The 22,392-nt window shown below is 36.1% G+C and overlaps 1 protein-coding gene and 1 long non-coding RNA gene across 5 annotated transcripts in view; both read right to left on the bottom strand.

Annotated features, from left to right (window-relative positions):
* LOC149781111 (D-glucuronyl C5-epimerase-like) overlaps positions 1-10,077 on the bottom strand; it is a 279,390-nt gene extending 269,313 nt beyond the window's left edge. For all 4 annotated transcript variants that reach the window (XM_089935205.1, XM_089935204.1, XM_089935201.1 and 1 more), the window contains exon 1: positions 10,025-10,077. The gene's annotated coding sequence lies outside the window, so the exon portion shown is untranslated. The remainder of the gene's footprint in view (positions 1-10,024) is intronic.
* A 5,400-nt stretch (positions 10,078-15,477) lies between these two features.
* On the bottom strand, positions 15,478-18,103 carry LOC149781110 (uncharacterized). The gene is made up of 3 exons (XR_016414493.1): positions 17,890-18,103; positions 15,916-16,137; positions 15,478-15,606 (listed from the first exon to the last, which is right to left on the bottom strand). It is a non-coding gene; the product is annotated as an uncharacterized LOC149781110 (long non-coding RNA).
* Between the last annotated feature and the right edge of the window lie 4,289 nt (positions 18,104-22,392).

The raw sequence follows: 22,392 nt of genomic DNA, 5'->3' as shown, positions 1-22,392 counted from the left end.
TATACTAGATGATTTACTCATCATTTCTCCGTATTACCCCTTTCTTTGACAGTCTATTTTATCATTCAACTGGTTTGTTTGGCTGTGTATCGTAACACGGTCCATTCTCAAAATTGTATTCACTAAATTTTAAATAAAACGTAAATTAATGTGGTCAATACCTCTGATAAAGGCTTGGGGATAAGGTCTGAATAATCCGACTGTTTTCTCCAACCGAATATAGTATATTCAGACATATGCTATTGTACTAACCCAATGGTCGCGGGCTTCGCCACTCGTGAAAATACTAAGTTTTTCATCCACTCGATGAAATATATCCGTTATTCGCTCGTTTCAAGCAAACATCCTCTATTTATCTGAAGCAAATTACAGTCATTTCTTTTAAGAATAAACATTTTATTTTAAAACTGCTATTTCGCAAAACTCGGCCCGTGGATAGAGAACATGACATCATCAATAAATTTAGATTCTTGTCATGTGCAATGTTCTCTTTACATCGTGCGCGCAGTACACACCATTTTCCTGCCATAGTCAACTTTGTATTGTTCGAAACTACAACAGTTAAATAATGTTGTCGTTTCAAACAATGCAATTACAATATTTCAATACAGAAAACCCGGTGGGCCGAGCGGTCTAAAACGCACACTTTTACATATGACCGACATCTCACTTTGTCAGGGTGGATTCGAGTCTCAGGTTTGGCCAGTGATGGTATGTGAGAAAGCTCGTCATTAGCTTCTCGTGGGTCGGTGGTTCTTCCCTGGAGTTTTCCGGGTTCTTCATCCACTAGATATACTGGCCGCCATATTTAGCCTATCATGCTGAAAAAAAGCGTTAAACCCCAACAACAACAACATTTCATTAGTGTTTCTGATGGTGTAGAATATCGTGGAAATATTAACTAAATATCATGCTGGATGGATACAGTGTATCTGAACAATAAAACATTTACCAAACGCAAGCTTATGATGAAAGGAGTCAAGGAGACAACCAGTTTGTTTTCTACAATGATAAAATAATGAGATTGGAAAATTGAACAAACAACGTACTATGTGTCGAAGCTCTTGAATATGGATACTTTAGCATATATTTTACAGCATGAATAAATGTTAACCCAGTGAAAATATTATCACTGATCGAACGCGTGACCTTGTTTATCTCATCAAACAACACTGTAACCAGCACGCATATTTGCATTATGCTTTAAAGTTATACCAAATTGCACCAAAAAAAAGTATACACTTGCGTACCAACGTCTTAAGGAGTATTTTTTTCTTCTTCATCATCGTAAACATTTCATAAAATGTTCCGGTCCTTACATTCAGACGAGGTCATTATGTAATGCAGTCATCGATGGAAGACGCCATTTTGCTAACGATTTTTCAATCCTACACATGAGTCAATGGATCCGAAAGTCCCCTAAAATCTTGACCAAAATGTATTATGCAGATTTAAAACGGACTATTGTCTAAGGACGCCCGCCCGCCTGAAACACATCAATATTGTCTAACATACTGTTCTATTCTCCATCGAGAGCACCGTGTACTTCATTTTCAGTTATAGCGAACTCTTCTTGTATGAAGGTGAGAAAGACAATACAATAAAGAAGTACTCTTCTACTTCCAGAAATAAAAAGAGGCCACGCGAACCCGTATGTGACAAACCATATCTTAGACATAGGATGCGCTAGCATCCTCTAGTTAACCCATCAGATGACTCCACCTACTCACTGGAATATTTTATGTAAATTTCTCTTAATGCACTTATACCCTCTGAAACTTCTCTCGTACCTATATAAGAAATGTACAAGCTATGTATATTTGAATATGTTTCGAAGTAAAAATCAGTAAGGTGTTGGAGAAACAGACATAAAGGATATGGCTGCGATAGAGTAATGATCTACGCCGATCTAACAATAGCCTAAGATGTCCGATAAATTGTCGATATATAAAAGTCTGAGTGTCAGGTGGTTACAACAACGTTGAGGAGAAAATTGTATAGGGACTGTGAATATCAGTATGTAAGTAGCAGGTTAAATTCGGATAACAAAACTTTGGCACTTGGGACAAAGAATCCATAGCCATTCTCAAAACTGAACTCTTACAAAATAGTGATAGCACCTAAGAGCTGAATTTTTTTTAAACGAATTACCAGCATTCTCGTTCAAAAGTCAACAAACAAAGAACTTGCCATTTTATTTTTGCCTTTTGTTTTTTATTTAATGTCTGAAAATTCCTTTATGTTTCTACTGGTTGACTATTTAAAATGACCAGAAAAACACTGATGACACTTACACTTTTTTCTCCTGTATTTGAACTGGATTTCACTACTGGATGATTCTTAAAAATCCACGGAAGAGCGCTTGTTGAAACTATCAGTGACGTAATTTCAGCATCGAATAGGACATATTCATATCACACAGCAAGTGTCAAAGCTCAATTTGTGTGACGCTATTCCATTGAACAGTGACACTTCATGATCTGGTTGTAAACTTACCATCCTAAATGCCAAACAACTAAATCAACCTTTGAGAAAACAAAAACAATCAGCTTTATCTCTGGTTCTAGTTTGATGGATGAGGAGATAATAATAATAAATTGTGTATAATGATTGCAAACAACGTCAAGATCACTGTAGATTGCCTAATTGGTTTGAGCAGACTGGCACATAATAATTAAGACCTATACCGCTGTTTAATATATGAATGTTTTAACTCAAAAGATACAATACATATTTTGACTATATGCAATCAAATCTGTACAACATGATCACTCACGGGACAATTAAAAAGTGATCCTTACGTATAATTCGCCTTCTTAATAATTGCAAGAGAAATGTTAATATATTTGAAAACAAAATTCATTAATGAGAGAGACAGAGAGAGCGCGAGAGAGAGAGAGAGAGAGGGGGGAATAATATAGATTACAATAATAACATAACTTAACGACGCGAGATAGTGTCTTTGAAAGTACATACACTTTATTCAGGTAAGGAATGAAGTAGGCTTTAACTCCACTAATCACTGGTTGCTAGATAATGTCTATTATAGGATGCACAATTGCCAGATTCGTTGTTATTTCTTTCTTCTTTTTTTTTTTTAAATCACGCAAACAAATCATCCGAATACGCGAAAATAGCGCATTATTTTGTCAAGCCCTAGCTTTATTTCTACATTAAATCTGTACTATATTAAACTAAAGATTCATGACTTTCTCCAAAACAATTGCGGTCGCTATTGCCACTAACTGATATTTCGAGGGGATTAGGAAATTGTCATTTCTATAGACAGTTTGTCACTTTATGAAAGCGGTTGCCAGGAAGATTTCTCTGTATCTCCATTACAGACTTTTGTTAATTTCTACAAAACAGATCTTTGATAAATACTTTCCTGCAACTGACATTTTTCTTTTTCGCTGCATTTGCGTTTGATTTAGATTTAAGTAAATTAGTTGACCTATTGAACCATGCATTACAATCAATGATATCTAATTAAGTTTTTCAAATCTCCTTTGAAATTGAGACCCACAGGAAAAAGAGAACTTTAGGTAATGTTTCGTGACACCTTTTTTTAATATAAAAAATGTAAGATATAATGACTACGAAAACTACACAACGTTGATGTTATTGAGTGTTGTTTTCATGGTTTGATCCACAATTATCATCCAGGGGAGCGTAAATAATTAGGCGAGGGGCCTGTGAAACGTTCCGGTTGTTTCAATCTCATTTTTCTATTCTTATCTTTTTTTAAAATATTTTTTATATATTTTATTTTAGCAGAGGGTCTCTGATTCCATCCCCACCCCCATTCCCAGTATAAAAGCTACCCTAGTGCTTTCAGATAATGAAATACAATATTTGATTTAATATCTTAATAAGTCTCTTCATAAGTACATATTTTGTCTGATGTCAGTCCCTTAATACGAGGTATTACTTTTAGAACTTTGCCCATGAATATAGTAATCTTTATTTATAAACGAGCTAACTTATCCTGTGAAGCAAGACAACCTCCCAAATTTAAGCCGATTTTTTTATTTCCACCACGACCAGTGAAAATTAAATTTTAATATAGTGTATTTGAAAAGAGATGTATAAAAGTGGCAGATTCATGCTGCATATTAGCATAAAACTAATATTAAATTGTAACGAACCCTTATACTGAATAATTGTTAACTCCTCTTTAAAAAAATACACAAAAAATGTTCAAGCATATCATCTGAATTAACTTTGTATCACTGGTCTTAATAAGCAATGGTTATATGTTATACTTAAAAGCAAAATGTCCATCATTGTTTAGAATGTGTGTGGGGGGGGGAGGGGTGCTTTAGACCACAAGGCCACGACGCGACCCTTTATGTAGGTTTGTACTTATACACTGAAACTAAGAAATCTCGTCAAAGGCAGCTACAGCTGAAAATAGAGCTTGGCGGATTTTCCCCTGTGGCTTGTGACGATGGTTTGAATGCATTGCAATTGGGCCTTAGCACAATCTTGGTTTTAAAGGTTTTAAAACTGTATAGTGTCATACTTCCCTGAATCTTTGGAAAGGAAAAATAAATAGTTCCTCTTGGAAGATAAAAGAAACATAATGCAAAAGTTCTTTTATGAGTTTATAATTTTTTTAAAAACAACTTTGGATGGGTACAGTTTTTAAAAACCAGAAGCGCCAGTTTGTACAAGTTGGGAATGGGCTTATAACTGAAAATGAACTTGTTTGAAAAGAGGTTGTTGGTTTTGTTGTTGTTGTTGTTGTTGTTGTACGGTTTAACGCCATTTTTCAGCACACGATAGTCTATACATGGCGGCCAGTAATAATGGTGGAGGAAGAACCCAGGAAAACCCGGAAATAACCACCGACCCACGAGAAGCTACTGGCAAGCTTACTCACATACCCACATTGAGCGAATCCGAGACTCGAACCCACGCAGAAAGAGGTGAGATTGAAGTGATCCGTAAAGGAGAGCGCTTTAGACCATTCGGCCACTCGAGGCCCCTTGAAAAGAGGTATGGTACATGGATCAGCACTTCCTGCCCTTTGTCTGGATACGTGTACATGCATTGTCTTCGACCATTTGCTTTCTGAATTATTGTATCATTATAAAACTCTACTACATTACTCGGTTATCCGCAAATACGTGTGTAGGATGTGCACCTGACCTTTTATTCTCATAACGTTTTGAAAAATAAACTATTCCTCAAGTTTAAAGCCACAGAACTTTAACAGTCTGTGTTGTTTTGTTTTTTAAAATTAAAAATAAAGCTAAAGTTAAGTAACTTTTAAAATGTCTTAACTTTGATCCGTAAACTAGACTGCCAATTGTTTAAGACAAAGGTACGCCCAAAGAATCATATCTGATTTGGGGTTTGAGTTGTGTACTCCAAAAATGTTAAGAATGCGTACCTTGTTCATTTAAGTTGATACTGTCACAAATGCATGTTTCAATTTGTTCCGATCCAGGCAAAATGCTATCACTGTAAGTGTCAAAATTCTGTTCTTGCAACAATGAATACCAATGAGCAGTGACACTTGTACGGATTCATTTTCAGCCCACCATCAAAGATGTCTTGAAAGAAACAAGCTCCTTTAGAAGAAAAATAAATACCATATGTTTACGTTTTTGTTCCGCTCTGATGGATGAAAAGATAAACCGATACTTCATAATGACTGCATGATCTTTTTAGATTACCTAATCAGTGAGCAGAAACCTTTTGTATAATAATGGACCTTCAGTGCCACTAATCACAAAGATATCCTAACCCCATGAAAACTAACATCCATTTCAGTGATTAGAGCAGCGCTTATCGGCCACCTCCATGTCGATAGGAACAAAATATTATCAGTCATTTCTATCGGTAGAATGAACTGTTCTTCCCAATACATGTACCTTTTTCTTCTTGTTAATGTGTGTTAAACTATTTATCGTACTGTTCTTAAATATTTCTAGCGAGTTAAGCTGTGTTCAGTATTTTCAAATGATGATGATGATGATGATGATGATGATGATGATGATTATTATTGATATGAAATCAACCAAAGCTAAGTGTGCACGCGTTAAAATTTGATTTATGTTTATCGCAGAAATAACATCAGGTTATTTAAAAAATCGTTATCACACGAGTCAATGTCTCACGACCGCTCTGGTGGCCTAGTGGTTAGAGCGTCCACCTCGGATGCGGGAGGTCGTGGGTTCGATCCCGGGCCGAGTCATGCCAAAGACATACAAACGGTACTAACATCTGCCTCGCTTGGCGCTCAGCATTAAGAGGTTAGTGTTAGGACTGGTTGGTTTGGTGTCAGGATAATGTGACTGGATGGGACATCAAGCTACATGTCTGCGGCATGATGCCCCGTGCTAGTAGACATCACTATAAACTGCCACACTGTAGACATCGTAGTGATATGACTGAATTTGTTTAAAGCTACGTTAAAATATCAAAATCACACACACACTCAATGTCACTCACTGGTTATCGTATCAAACAGGTGGGCTGAGTGGTTACAGAATGATAATAATAATAATAAACAACTTTCTTTAACGTGGATGACACATTTAGGCATGACTGAACCAACTGCCATGTCATCCTCAATTTCTGTAATTGGTTATGTTAAAGGTTTTAAAAATCATACACACATACGCACACTTAGATATCCTCGCACAACGCATTCACACATTTAAAATGAAACAATATATGTGACTATACTGGGAAACAGATACATATATGAACAATATTCTATACAAAGGCAGGCCCGGCCCTGTGGCAAGGCGAACGATGCAAATGCCTTAGGCCCCGCGCTTTCAGGAAATCAACTCCGCAATGCAGTTTTTTGGCTTGGGGCTCCGCTCATCGCTTGCTGCCTTGAGGCCTCGCATGCTGCCTTGGGCCCCGCACATCTTATGCCCGAGCCTGTACACAGGTACATACATTTCAGCATAACCCAAGTCGTATATAATTCTCACATCGAATAAGAACATGACATATTATTTAAATTAAATGAAACTAAAATGAAGGTTTTAAAGAGAAACATGTAGCATGGTTGGTTGCAATGTCAAATCTGAGTTAGGAAGATGCTTTCTAAGACTGAAAGACTATTCCATTTATTGTATACTGGCTGAAACGTCAACATCGTATGTGTAAACCAAAAAGCCCGTATGTGCAAACCAAAAAGCCCGTATGTGCAAACCAAAAAACCCGGATGTGCAAACCAAAAAGCCCGTATGTGCAAACCAAAAAGCCCGTATGTGCAAACCAAAAAGCCCGTATGCCAGGATGTTTGCTCTGACATTTAGGCAACTTATGTTTTCCGTTTTTCTTGCCTGTTTTCTAAATATGACTTAAAGGCGTCTTTTTAAAATAACAACCATGATGAACGGTGGATAAGCATCAACTGTACTAAAACTGAAAGTTCATTCAGATCCGCGTTATTTGTACGATGCTCTGATGCCAAAATGTTTCTTTTCATGCAAAATTTGCTAATCGCTTGTTTAAGTGACAGCAACCAATTTAATAAGTCATCTAAGAACTAATGAAGTCTAACAATTCAGTAGAGGCCCTTCAAAGACTAAAAAAGGTAAAGAACAATACCCCCATCCTGCAAATGGATACCGTAAGGGCAAGATAATCATAACTTTCATGTTTTGAGAATTTCTGCATACTTGTTTGCAGGGCCGTAGAGAGCGATCACGGGCCCTGGAGTAAGAAACACCCGGGCCTCTCCTAGTTCTTGTTCAAACAACATTTTTCACTTTTAAAATTAAAAAGTGTTGTTCGGCCAGGGCCTCCTTACGGGCCCAGGCCCCGGGGATATATCCCCAGTTGACTCTCTCCCCTTGTCGGCCCTGCTTGTTTGGAAAGAGATGTGAACAGATGAATGGCCTGACAACAGACAGACAGAGGAAGGATATAAAAAAAGTCTTTAACTATAAAGAAATCAGAAGTCCTTTTTTCGAACAAGAAATTATAAGAAATCATTGCCACTGGGTTTCTAAACTAAACCAAATTTTGAGAATAAACAATTGTAAGAAGTCTTCTTATAAGCATGATGACAGGTGCTTACAAAACAGCCTTCTTGTATTAGGATGAACCAATCAATGAATGTTCTACAGTCACAACATGGAGTCCGATCATTATAACGCTTTGGTATGTAAGTACCCTGGCATGTTCCAACATATGCGTTCTCTGCACACAAAACCCGATATGGTCTACTGCATCTACGATGAACTTTATTGTCTACTTAACTGATGTGACAATGATGGGAAAAAGTCATGGAGTTCGGAGACACTATTGCCACAACAATATAAGAAAGAGTATGAAAATTTCAAGCTTTTTCTGAAACCCTGTATTATTATTTTAATATTAATATTATTATAATAATATACCACTCATCCAGGGAGACTTAAGTGACAAACATTTAGCACAATAATTATCTTCTGAATGATTACAATTAAATTTATTTTATATCTTAGAAAAATGTCTCAGATTTTACAATTTTACTGAACCATGTAGAAAATATATTTAAATAAAAAAGGAATGTTCTACAATTTTAACCATGATGCTCTTATAATTAATCTATATTTGAGTTTATATGGTGGAAAGCTACAAAATCCGTTTGCAAAATAAGAGCAGTTTTAAATTCTGTATATCTGTTTATCATCTTTATCATCCTGAATTACCCATTTTGCTAATTATGAATCCCAATTGACAAGCACTTCACCATTACACAATTTCTTGCATTTTTCTCATTTGCATGCTTCTCTAAGCACTGTAAACGGTTTGTACAAATTTTACTTCACACATTGAAAGATACAATATTGTATAAAAAAAAATTCATCAAACACTAATGTTTCTCTGTTTTGTCTTGATAATAGACTTGTTTCACACAGGTGACTTGTTTCACACAGGTGATCACACAGGTGACTTGTTTCACACAGGTGATCACACAGGTGACTTGTTTCACACAGGTGACTTGTTTTCAGAGCATGCAGTGGTCAAGGACACACGGTACTAATTATACGGAAGAACTGTAAACCAGTCTAGAAATGGGTGAACAAATAATAGAGTATTTACAGGTTTGGTGGTCCATAATTGGTTAATAATGAAAATTAAAATTTTAGGAAAAATATCTTTTGAGAGCTTATCCTATATGTAATGTAAAAAAAATATTGACAAATTTCTACTGATGCAATTTTAGCATTTTTACAGGCTTGACTCAGGAGTACTCAATACTGAAAGTAGCACCTGATTCATTTGGTGCAGAATCAATAACACGTGTTTCATGCACATGTACGTAAACAAATTGCCGCAGGTCATATGGTGTTCTCCACACATAAGCTTGCACCAAGGTTAGATGTGCACGAAAAATTATAGGTGTCATTATCAGCACCCATAAATTTTAAGTTATTGAATTTTGAATATGATAGTGTTTCCATATGTTTACCATTGGAGTGGAATTAGTACCGTGAGTCCTCAAGAGATGTATATCGTGTTGAGGGAGATAACTCAATTCTTAACACGCAAACAAGTAAAACGGATTTATCTCAACAATAAAAATTACGGTCCGTAAACTTTCCGTATTAGGTAATAATAACAATAAATAAGCGCAACATGCAATTGAATCCATAATCAATATACAGAATATGAGTAAATCAGTTTTTTTTATAAAAAAAAAAAGCAAACAGCAACGACTTCATAATTCACATTGTCATGTGCACTGGCTACGTAGCCTCGACTAACGCTACTACTCCCCTGATGAAAGAAGGAACAATTACTAAATATGCGTAAAAGCCACAGTATTCTACGTAAGAGGGGCTCGTATTGTTGGTTACACTTTACCTATAAATCATTCATGTAGCACATAAAATAACATAATAATATACCCAGTAAGGTGTATTGTACATGTATATATACGGGTTTCAGCAACGATACGAGCAGCTGTGGTCCAATTTAAACATGCAAACAGCACTGCAATAGCGCTCGCACATACCTATATTTTAAATAAACGTTTAGAAAAGTAATGAAATAAACTTACCATAAACGTCAGCAATATCAATGTGCAAAATCGATAAACCAGAGAGCTGTCAAATTCACCGGAAGTGTTTACGCCTGACTGAAACTATACATATTACTTCAATCCTGTGGTGATGATAAAAGTAATTCGAGTAGCAGTCCAACAATCTCAACAACCAATTGCGTTAGTCTCTTTGACGCGTTCAAGTTATTAATATACATAAAGTAATATGTATTATAATTAAGCATTTGTCGATTGCATGAGCAAAATTATACCAAAAACATCAATTCAATTTAAATTTGAACCTTTTTTCTTTACAAGCCAAATGATTCATCACATCTGTTTTTGTCCTTAGAATTGCAATATGAAATAGATATCCACACAAAACAGTTCAAATTTTCAGCAAATATGAAGGCATTATCTTGGAAGTTCACGGAACTAACCCTGCTATGAAAACGTTGTTTGAAGTGCTAAGTTTATCAGTTGTATCTAGATTAGCTTGTATGTCGTTATGCACACACTGAAGAAGAAGAAGAAGAAGCTGATGATGATAATGATGATGATGACAGTGGTGTAAGCGGTGGCATACGTGGTAATAATGATACTGACGTTGTCGAGGAGACGGATAACCACAGAGCTGTTTTAAAAGTCCTTATTTTTAGGAATACAATCCGCATTTCTAGAAAATCGATAAAGAACTCTATAGAAATAGCCCAGAAAATCTAGAAATTCATTAACAGTATGGTAAATTTCCACGATTCGTCCATGGAAGAATATAATTTTAAACATTTGACTCTATGCTGCATTTCTACAACCATGGCGGAAAACCCCCATACGGTGGGAAAAAAAATACTTCATCGTGATCAGCATGGATGAGCGTGAAAACGAAGAGGAGCATTGTGGTATGAACTGGTAATGGTGATAGTCATAGATTGTTTACAAGGCCGTCATACACTGTCTCCGTTGTGTTAGCTTGAGAATTTAGAACTTCGTTATTATACCTTTTCATAATTTCTTATAAGTACAAGCTTTCTCCTTTGTCAGGTCTGCAACGAAACAGAGAGAGAGAGAGAGAGAAAGAAAGAGAGAGGGTGCATATATAGCGGCAATAGGCGGCATACGATAACATGTATTTTTCCTCTTTTTCAGTCGCTTGCACAAATTATATTTGTATTTTAGACCAAGAGGGAGATCTTTTTCTCTTCTCCTATAACTAGCTTATGCGGGTGTACAATTCAAGGTTGATCACACTCATGCAATATTTATTTATTGCAAAGATGATGACCCTCTTAAAGGCTGGAATACGTTTGGTCTGATCCCATTCCATTTTCTTAAAATTTAGTCATTCAAATTCTCGAAATGAAAATTACCACACCTATGGATTTTTTTTTCTGTCAAATGCAGATTTGTGGCTGAACTGACAAAATAATTTTCATCATTTGTGAATATATTCTTCAAATATATAGATCTTTCTCCGTATCCCTTTACTTTACTTTGATTTTTATATTTTAAATCTTCATAGAATTTTGTGATTTTTATATTTTCTCAGGTGTATGTTAAAATAAATAAGTGATGACAAAGACCAAGTTAACTGGGTGACAAACAGAGCAGAGCGTGCGCAAAGCAATGTTTCACCTTTAGGGGAGGGAAGAAGAAATTTTCATGCTGCATCTCTGATTATTGTGTGTACTTATTTGTTAATATATTATATGTTGTTTTGTTTTTATTGCTATTGTTGTTGTTTATTTTGTTAATACCATAACCCACTGGACCATAAGATAGTCGCCTTAGCTAAGTTGGTACAGCGTAAGCCTCGTCTGTTCGATACCCGCCCACCAACCCAGGTCGGCTGACTTGGTTTCGTCCTTGGGAAAGGAACTTAACTCCCGATTGCCCGGCAGAATATGGACAATAATGTGTGAAAGGTATCGTTCAAAACCACAGAAACACAATAAAACTTTAACAAAAATTCAGTAATTCTTATAAATGTTTTCAAGTGCTGCTGGCCCGTTGCTTCTTTCCGTGTTTTGTTTATGGGGGCAACTTACTCTTCCAGTAGCCTCCCTTGCACTGACGCAGAACAAATATACAAAAATGATTGGAGTCCCAAGATGTCACGAGAGATAACAAAGGTGGTGAGACCATTGAGCCATGGAGAAGGCCCTGATGCGCCCTCGGGTTGGTTTGATTTTGAGACCACTGTACTAGATGGATGGATGGAGATAGATAGATATATAGATAGACAGAACTTCATTAGGTACAAAATATTGTACTGCTAATGAAGTGTCCACTGTAAGATCAATTTGCTGTAGGCCGAAGAAGATCTTTCAAAGTACGTTTTTGTATGTAACACTGATCATTTTATCATTGACTTAAAAATAGGAACGGCTTGTGTCCGATTTGGATAATTTTTGCGGGGCACCTGGATTTACACGCGGGGTCCACTGCGAGCAGGGCATTTGGAAATAAACTATTAAACAAGTTTTACATGATATTAAACTTAAAATTTTCTTCCATCGCTTTAGGGTTACTTTCCCTTTACATATATAGGCCTATTATTAAAAATTACTAACGCGCTTCAAAAATCAGATATAAAGATGAGATAGATTAAAAATTAATTTATTATTTGCTTTGAAGAACTTTCATCTGATGTGGGAAGTGACGCAACCTGCATAGTTACCTTGTAATTATAGGAGCTGCGCATTGATCTAGCTTTACATTAGAGGCAATGGAGTTTTACATGTTCAAGAAATTTGATACATAAAATGTTAACTGTCATTTACACAGCAACAGAGATATAGTATTACAAGTTACAATACAAATGTTCAATCATGTGTTTTATTTACCGATTTTTGATTTTAAAACTGAAACTCAAGGATGACTTACCAGAAGCAAAATAAGTCTTTTCACTTACATTATATTCGTCACTCCATAAAGTAGATTTAGAAAATATTGGTTAGAACGGAGGGAAACCGTCGATGTTTCTTCCACTACTGAATTTAAGAAATTAGTTAATCTCAATTTGAAATAGGAAAGGTACAGAATATAAATTGATTTTCAAACAAAAGACAGTAACATTAAAACTTCAACTGTTCTCTCTCTCTCTCTCTCTCTCTCTCTCTCTCACACACACACACACACACACATGGGAGCACTTTTTGTTTATTAAAGGAGAACGTATGAACTTGCAGCTCTCTGGAGTATCACCATACGTTGGTTTATTTTTATATTGGTGAATTTAATAAGTCAATATCGCTATAGAAGTGAAAATCAATTATATATACATCTTATTTGTGGATGGACATACGTTGTTCATATTTGTGTAACAATTTTACACACTGACCACCCACATTGATCGATTATAATTATGTATAAGTTGCATACGTTGATTCTCCTTTAATTAATCATTAAGTTTAAATTTCTGATTAGGAACGATATCATTTTCTTATATCCGCTGTTAACCTCGGTTCGGTGAACATCATTCAGTTAAATCAGCTGTTGGACTGTATGCGCACTTAGTTGGCGTCAGATTCGTTCATCGTTCAATTACATTATAAATAAATATCTCACTCACAAAATTGATTTCACTGTCTTCATCAGATCAAATCTCCCTGTTACAATTCTCGTTGATAAAAAAAAAAAAAAAAAAAAAAAAAAAAACAACGGTTTTCAGAAGAAGGAAAAAAATCGCTTTTTTCTGAATCAATGATTCTCTTGAAGTTCAAAACTTCTGAATGGAGCATCTGTATTTGCTGCATGTATTGATACGCGTAAGGCCTTTGCGTTTCTTAATAAAAACCTCTAACTCTACAGGAGTAGATATAGGTACTTCTATAACGAAGTATCGACAGCAGTACAGAGACATGCTTTCTAGTAAGTTATTATATCACAGACTAGTTCAGTCGGGGAAGTCGAGTTCAGCAAGGCGACAATTTTTGTCTTTCCTTATTTTCGTTATTTATCAATGACCTTGTTCAAGCCGTGAAAACCTTATATAAAGGTATTTTAAACTGAAAGTGACAAAAGTATGTACTTCTCCGAATACAGATGACGCTGTGTTTAAATATGGAGCCATTTATACCATCTACATTAAATACGCTATCTGACCGGTGTCGCAAAAAGGAGACTTGTCCTTGGATTGAATTCAAAGCGGTGCACTTTCATCAGAAAGCTCATTGTGTTTAAAGGGGGCAATCGTAGCAATGGCCTCGCTGACAAGTACGATTGAATGTTGCTTGGTTTTTTTTAAATTAATTTTTTGTGATCGGGTCACATACAGTAGATAAATATGATCTTATATTGGAATCCAAATTTTCCTTGAGAATGTGGGAGTCTAACTACAACATATTTATATATGATTATACCATGAAACTGGTCAAATGACATAATATATAGTTTGAAGGTTCTTAATTGTGGCTGAAACATTTGAAAATTTGATAATTTGTAGTATACCATCTTGCTTTCAAGGCATACAAATATTTTTCAAATACAGATACTGAAAAAGTAGAAATGACTCCAAAACTGAGAACCCATATCATTTTCAGACAAACATACAGACCTGGACAATTTGATGAATTTAAGTAAATAATAATGCACCAGTGCCCACAAATTAGATTGTGTTATTCACCCTTTGAAGGTATTGGAAGGAAGAAGACGTGGTAGACAGAATACCATGAGTAACAACAATGTCATTGAAGATTACATAATAAAATATTTGTTGCTATATTTCCAGTGTTACTAAGTTGTAGCTGAAACTGCTGATTGACGTTGAAAACATTTTTCTAAGTTCATGTTCCAACCTGTAATGCAAAAATACCCAAGACAGCCATCTCGGTTTATTGTCAATGCTATCCTTGAAAGGAACGCGCGCGCGCGCGCGTGTGTGTGTGTGTGTGTGTGTGAGAGAGAGAGAGAGAGAGAGAGAGAGAGAGAGAGAGTGTGTGTGTGTGTGTATGTGTAAACTTCATCTATCTTAGTTCCCCAGCTAGTTTATTGTCAATGCTATCTTTGAAAGGAAAGTGTGTGTATGTGTGTGTGTGTGTGTGTGTGTGTGTGTGTGTGAGAGAGAGAGAGAGTGTGTGTGTGTGTGTGTGTGTGTGTGAGAGAGAGAGAGAGTGTGTAAACTTCATCCATCTTAGTTCCCCAGCTCGGTTTATTGTCAATGCTAACCTTGAAATGAAAATGTATGTATGTATGTATGTATGTATGTATGTATGTATGCATATTTGTTATGTATGTATGTATGTATGTGTGTGTGTGTGTGTGTGTGTGTAAGCATCACCCATCTTAGTTTCCCTCCTTTGTTTTTTCCCTCTTACCCGGGCCAGCCTTCTCCTGCCCCCCCCCCAAAAAAAAATAAAAACCACAATAAACAAATACCTCTTAGGAATAAGGCAATTCATCGATATCATCGATAAAACTTCATTGTCTTAAGGACAATGAGAGAGAGAGAGAGAGAGAGAGAGAGAGAGAGAGAGAGCTGTGGGGGTGCTAATTTTTTATATGTTTGTTTTGTCTTTGTCTGTATAACATACACAGCTAAAGATCCTTTGCTTCAATAATAAGGCATTGTGTCTACATCACCAGGCGTGCTTCTTGAGTACCTGTGGAAGAAGAAGAGGATTGGGAAAATGAATGGTGTTCATTTGTATTGTTCTCGTAGCTCGGTTTGTACCTGAAAATAAATGACCTATTTTTAGATATCACATGACACTCTATAGTTACTAACCAATGAACGACCGAACCTCCGGATGAATGTGGAAATCTCGGTCTCCAAATTCAAATTGACAGAAATGGCGGTTCGCATGTGAAAACAGTAATGTAAAAGAAGTTAACGTTCCTTTGTTTACTGTAAACAGTGATAAGCATGTACTCGTGCATGAAACAGTAAAGTAGAAAACTGTCGTGTTTACCCTGGATATGTCTTTGTTCACCACGCCAGTGCAGAAGAAATCTTGGTAGAAGCATTGACGGGCACCGGCTTCACTAATTAACGGTACTGGCACTGTTTTGATTTACTGTCAATGTAGGAAGAGAATCCAACGATATTCTGCAAATGAACCTTTCCCTGTCGTTTGAGAAATCAATTTGCAGTAATAGTTGTAAATATCTCTGATAGGTTTCCTGATGAACCGCTAAATATAATGAAAAAGAAGAAAAAAAAGCACACGATAAGCTGGATCTTCACTTTAACGTAATTAATATGACCAAGTCGTCAGCTCTCTCTCTCTCTCTCTCTCTCTCTCTCTCTCTCTCTCTCTCTCTGAGTATGTAAATGCTTCTGTTAGATTTATTTATAATTTGCCTTTTCCCTCTACACTGTACCGTTTTGTTTACTATTTACTACTAAAAGATTGAGTCCTGTAAAATGTATGAATCGACCTCATATTAATTAAATTGAAGAAAATGATAAACAAAATGGTATTGTTATCTCTGTTGATAGATGAAATCATCATTTAAAGCGCACTATGTTATTTACTTTCTGTGAATTCATTAGGAATCATTTAATTTACAAATTACAAACTGACAAAATATGACCCATGTTATGTGAGTGTGTGTGTGTGTGTGTGTGATTTTGAATTTTTAATGTAGCTTTAACAATTTTTCAGTCATTTTGCTACAATGTCTGCAGTGTGGAAGTTTATAGTGATGTCTAGCACTGGGGCATCATGCAACAGACATGTAGCATGATGTCCCACCCAGTCTCAATATCCTGACACCAGGCCGACCAGTCCTAACACTAACCTCTTAATACTGAATGCCCAGCGAGGCAGCTGTTAGTGCCATTTTAGTAAGTCTTTGGTATGACTTGGCCAGGGTTCGAACCCATGACCTCCTGCATTCAAGGCACATGCTCTAACCACTAGGTCACCGCAGCGGTTGACCCATGTTGTTAAATTTGGGATATACATTAATGCTTTTGTTACATTTTGACTACACAACCTGGTCGGGATATGTTAATGCCTTTGCAAAAATGTATGAAAAATTTATTTTAACACTATTTAGTGAAATAAATACTAGCAATTATAAATAAATTTTGTATAATAATAATTTTGTATGTTGGGTATGGTAGATTTTATGATTTAATTCCATTCAGATATCATACATCAGTATCATAAGTTTATACTTTCCTAATCTTGTGGACCTTGAAATGATGAAATATATTGTAATAATATTTGTTGAAAGCACCAAGTATTGATTTTTGTTTCCTGAATTCATAATTCAGACTGCTCTGAAAATTACTAACAATGAAAACGATGTCCTGAGTGGCTGAGTGGTCTAAAGCACTCTTCGTCATGGATCACTGCCATCTCACCTCTGTCTGTGTAGGTTCGAGTCTCGGGCTCGGCCAATGTGGATATGTGAGAAAGCTTGCCGGTAGCTTCTCATGGGTCGGTGGTTCTTTCCAGAGTTTTTCCTGGTTCTTCCTTCACCATTAATACTGGACGCCATGTGTAGCCTATCTTGTGCTGAAAGATGGCGTCAAACCCCCATAACAACAACAACAACAACAACAATGAAAACAGTGGCTGCTATGAGGGGGAGATATGTGATATAGGATCCATCACTCCATGGTGCTTTGGTTATTGTTATATAGGAGATGATCAACTTTGGTATTATTGCCTGTATCAAGTAATTAATAACATGCCATACCAAATTAATGGATGGAATAACAGAGATCTAAGCAAAGATATTAAATAGAACAAAACGAGCCTACATATGCAAAATATAACAATCAGTTGCATAAACAAAAAGATTTTGATGACAAACTTTCTCTTAGAAATAGAATTACAAAATTTATGCAAAAATGCAATTAGCTGTTATGTTATAAAACAAATTTCATCATAGAATTGAGTAACTGATCAAACTCAAATTGCTGGCAAAACCTGATTGCTTCTGGTCCTTTCCAAATCACTGTTGGTGATGGTTCAGTTTTTCCATAATTTTTTTCCTTCTCTTACTCTCTCCAACCTTTTTGGGTTATCAACCATAACTTGTTGTAATCTTCACTCCTTTCCTTAGCACAGGTATGGGGGTATCTTCTTCCTTCAAATAAATAAAATGCAACTGAAATATTTATCAGGTTTTTCTTTTTTTGGTGTCAAACAATATTCCAACTCATGTTTTGTCAGATACTGTCTTATCACTTATCATAACTAAACAGAACTAAGCTAATGTGGTAGTTTCACAACCTAATACTGATACACAATCTTATTATCAAGAAATTTATATGAATTTTTCCTAGCTGCTATCCACATTCCTAACTGGACCTCTCATAACTATTATTTCTGACTGCTGTAAAAATTACTAGCTGAATGATGTTGGTCAACATGCACCAGATTTCCTCAGTTATGAGAATTCACAATTTTAATACACAAATGAATTAATGGACTTCATGTTACTTACTTGCTAACTAGTGATTCATATATATAATAAAATTAAATCTTAGCATACATGCCGCATATCATTTAAGACAGATAAATCAATTCTCACTATTCATATCAGAGTATTGCATGAAATTCCTACAATATGTGATTTCTATTACATAAAAACCACTAAATCCAAACATTCATATCAAGGAACTATTGTATAATATTCTTACAATACATGAATGATATAACATTCAAGACCAATGAATGTATGATTAACTTTGGAACTCAAGGAAAACTGATGTATGACACAGGCCTGGGAAATGCTTAATCACATGTATTTTGATACAAATTTGTTATCTGGAATGCAGAAAATCACTTATACCGGAGTCTTCCATACGCATCGATTTGCTGGATGGCAAATTCAAGGTCTTGCCAGTCCTGCTTCAACCACCTGCTGAGTGGGAAAATTTGTTGATCAATTGATCATTTTAGCTGTGTTGATATTTACAATGAGAAACTTAAGTGGCTGAAAGACCCCCAGATGTACATGTAGTCATTGTAAGAGTACATCTGAAGAACATGACCCAATAGCTTGACGGCAAGTTCAAAGTCTTGACTAGCTGCAATGTAGTGGGAAAATGTGCTGATATTTACAATGAATGAATTCAGAGGCAGAAAGACCCAGTGATGTACTTTTGTGTAAGAGTACATCAAATGAACAACTTGAGCTTTCATTATTGTGTTCATTTCCAAGTGTATCCGAATACTGGTAAGTATTGCATCTGACCTCAAAATCAATATACGCTGAGAGTTAGAGAAAATGCTGTTGCAAATTTGGATAAGTATTTTGGGGTTAAATGGCAATTTGATGAAGATTTTAATGAAATTCAGCAGAGTGCTAGAAGTTGCAAGAACTGATATTTCACATGGAACACTGTGTGATGGCTAGCTTAGTTCTTAGAATAAGACATTTCCTTGGCCTGACATAATTCACTCTCACTCTAATGGACAAACAAGAACTATATATCAGTCCTGTAAAGAAGTTAGAAAATTAATCTCCGAGGCAACCACTGGTTCTACTCATCTGGAAATCTAGCCAAATCAGGTATGCCCAATAGACTTCTGGTAGGGGATGCAACATTTGCTGGTGGGTCTCCTTTTTTTCCAAAATAGGTGTCCTGAACTCCTGGTTTTAAAATCCTAGCGAAACCTCAGTATGAATCTAAAATGAATAAATTCAACAAATGCTTACAAACTTACATCAAATCTGAGTATACTCTATGTGACTGAGACAGTATGTTTGTGACTTTTCACTACTTGCTCTTTCTATGCAGCTGAATCTCTCTCATGTCTCTCAATTTCTTCCATACATCTATCCCTTGGATGATTTATTTAACGAGAAAAATTGCGTGTTAATTTCTTTGGAGTCTCTCATACATCCTTTTTGGCAGAAAATCTTGAACTGCCAAATTTTGCAAGAAAATTATTTAAAACTTTGAGTTTCATCAGTTAACAAGCCCATGGACACTAAATATCAATTAACAAGCTCATGAACACTAAATATCAATTAACAAACTCATGAACACTAAGTATCCATTAACAAGCTCATGAACACTAAGTATCCACTAACAAGCTCATGGACACTAAATATCAATTAACAAGCTCATGAACACTAAATATCAATTAACAAACTCATGAACACTAAGTATCCATTAACAAGCTCATGAACACTAAGTATCAGTTAACAAGCTCATGGACACTAAATATCAATTAACAAACTCATGAACACTAAGTATCCACTAAAAAGCTCATGGACACAAGTATCCACTAACAAGCTCATGGACACTAAGTATCTACTAACAAGCTCATGGACACAAGTATCCATTAACAAGCTCATGGACACAAGTATCCATTAACAAGCTCATGGACACAAGTATCCATTAACAAGCTCATGGACACAAGTATCCATTAACAAGCTCATGGACACAAGTATCCATTAACAAGCTCATGGACACAAGTATCCATTAACAAGCTCATGGACACAAGTATCCATTAACAAGCTCATGGACACAAGTATCCATTAACAAGCTCATGGACACAAGTATCCATTAACAAGCTCATGGACACAAGTATCCATTAACAAGCTCATGGACACAAGTATCCATTAACAAGCTCATGGACACAAGTATCCATTAACAAGCTCATGGACACTAAGTATCTACTAACAAGCTCATGGACACAAGTATCAATTAACAAGCTCATGGACACAAGTATCCACTAACAAGCTCATGGACACAAGTATCCACTAACAAGCTCATGGACACAAGTATCAATTAACAAGCTCATGGACACAAGTATCCATTAACAAGCTCATGGACACTAAGTATCTACTAACAAGCTCATGGACACAAGTATCAAATAACAAGCTCATGGACACAAGTATCCATTAACAAGCTCATGGACACAAGTATCCACTAACAAGCTCATGGACACAAGTATCAGTTAACAAGCTCATGGACACAAGTATCCATTAACAAGCTCATGGACACAAGTATCCACTAACAAGCTCATGGACACAAGTATCAATTAACAAGCTCATGGACACAAGTATCCATTAACAAGCTCATGGACACTAAGTATCAATTAACAAGCTCATGGACACAAGTATCCACTAACAAGCTCATGGACACAAGTATCCACTAACAAGCTCATGGACACAAGTATTCATTAACAAGCTCATGGACACAAGTAACCATTAACAAGCTCATGGACACAAGTATCCATTAACAAGCTCATCGACACAAGTGTCAGTTAACAAGCTCATGGACACAAGTATCCATTAACAAGCTCATGGACACAAGTATCCATTAAAAAGTGCATGGACACTAAGTATCTACTAAGAAGCTCATGGACACAAGTATCCATTAACAAGCTCATGGACACAAGTATCCATTAACAAGCTCATGGACACAAGTATCCATTAACAAGCTCATGGACACAAGTGTCAGTTAACAAGCTCATGGACACAAGTATCCATTAACAAGCTCATGGACACAAGTATCCATTAACAAGCTCATGGACACAAGTGTCAGTTAACAAGCTCATGGACACAAGTGTCAGTTAACAAGCTCATGGACACAAGTATCAATTAACAAGCTCATGGACACAAGTATCCATTAACAAGCTCATGGACACAAGTATCCATTAACAAGCTCATGGACACAAGTATCCATTAACAAGCTCATGGACACAAATATCCATTAACAAGCTCATGGACACAAGTATCCATTAACAAGCTCATGGATACTAAGTATCTACTAACAAGCTCATGGACACAAGTATCAATTAACAACCTCATGGACACAAGTATCCATTAACAAGCTCATGGACACAAGTATCCACTAACAAGCTCATGGACACAAGTATCAATTAACAAGCTCATGGACACAAGTATCCATTAAAAAGTGCATGGACACTAAGTATCTACTAACAAGCTCATGGACACAAGTATCAATTAACAAGCTCATGGACACAAGTATCCATTAACAAGCTCATGGACACAAGTATCCACTAACAAGCTCATGGACACAAGTATCAATTAACAAGCTCATGGACACAAGTATCCATTAACAAGCTCATGGACACAAGTATCCATTAACAAGCTCATGGACACAAGTATCCATTAACAAGCTCATGGACACAAGTATCCATTAACAAGCTCATGGACACAAGTGTCAGTTAACAAGCTCATGGACACAGGTATCCATTAACAAGCTCATGGACACAAGTATCCATTAACAAGCTCATGGACACAAGTATCCATTAACAAGCTCATGGACACAAGTATCCATTAACAAGCTCATGGACACAAGTATCTACTAACAAGCTCATGGACACAAGTATCCATTAACAAGCTCATGGACACAAGTATCAATTAACAAGCTCATGGACACAAGTATCCATTAACAAGCTCATGGACACAATTATCCACTAACAAGCTCATGGACACAAGTATCA

Source organism: Sinohyriopsis cumingii, chromosome 15 (genome assembly GCF_028554795.1).
Source record: "Sinohyriopsis cumingii isolate HCF-2022 chromosome 15, ASM2855479v2, whole genome shotgun sequence".
NCBI classification, from domain to species: Eukaryota; Metazoa; Mollusca; class Bivalvia; order Unionida; family Unionidae; genus Sinohyriopsis; species Sinohyriopsis cumingii.
This window is presented reverse-complemented; position numbering and strand designations above follow the sequence as displayed.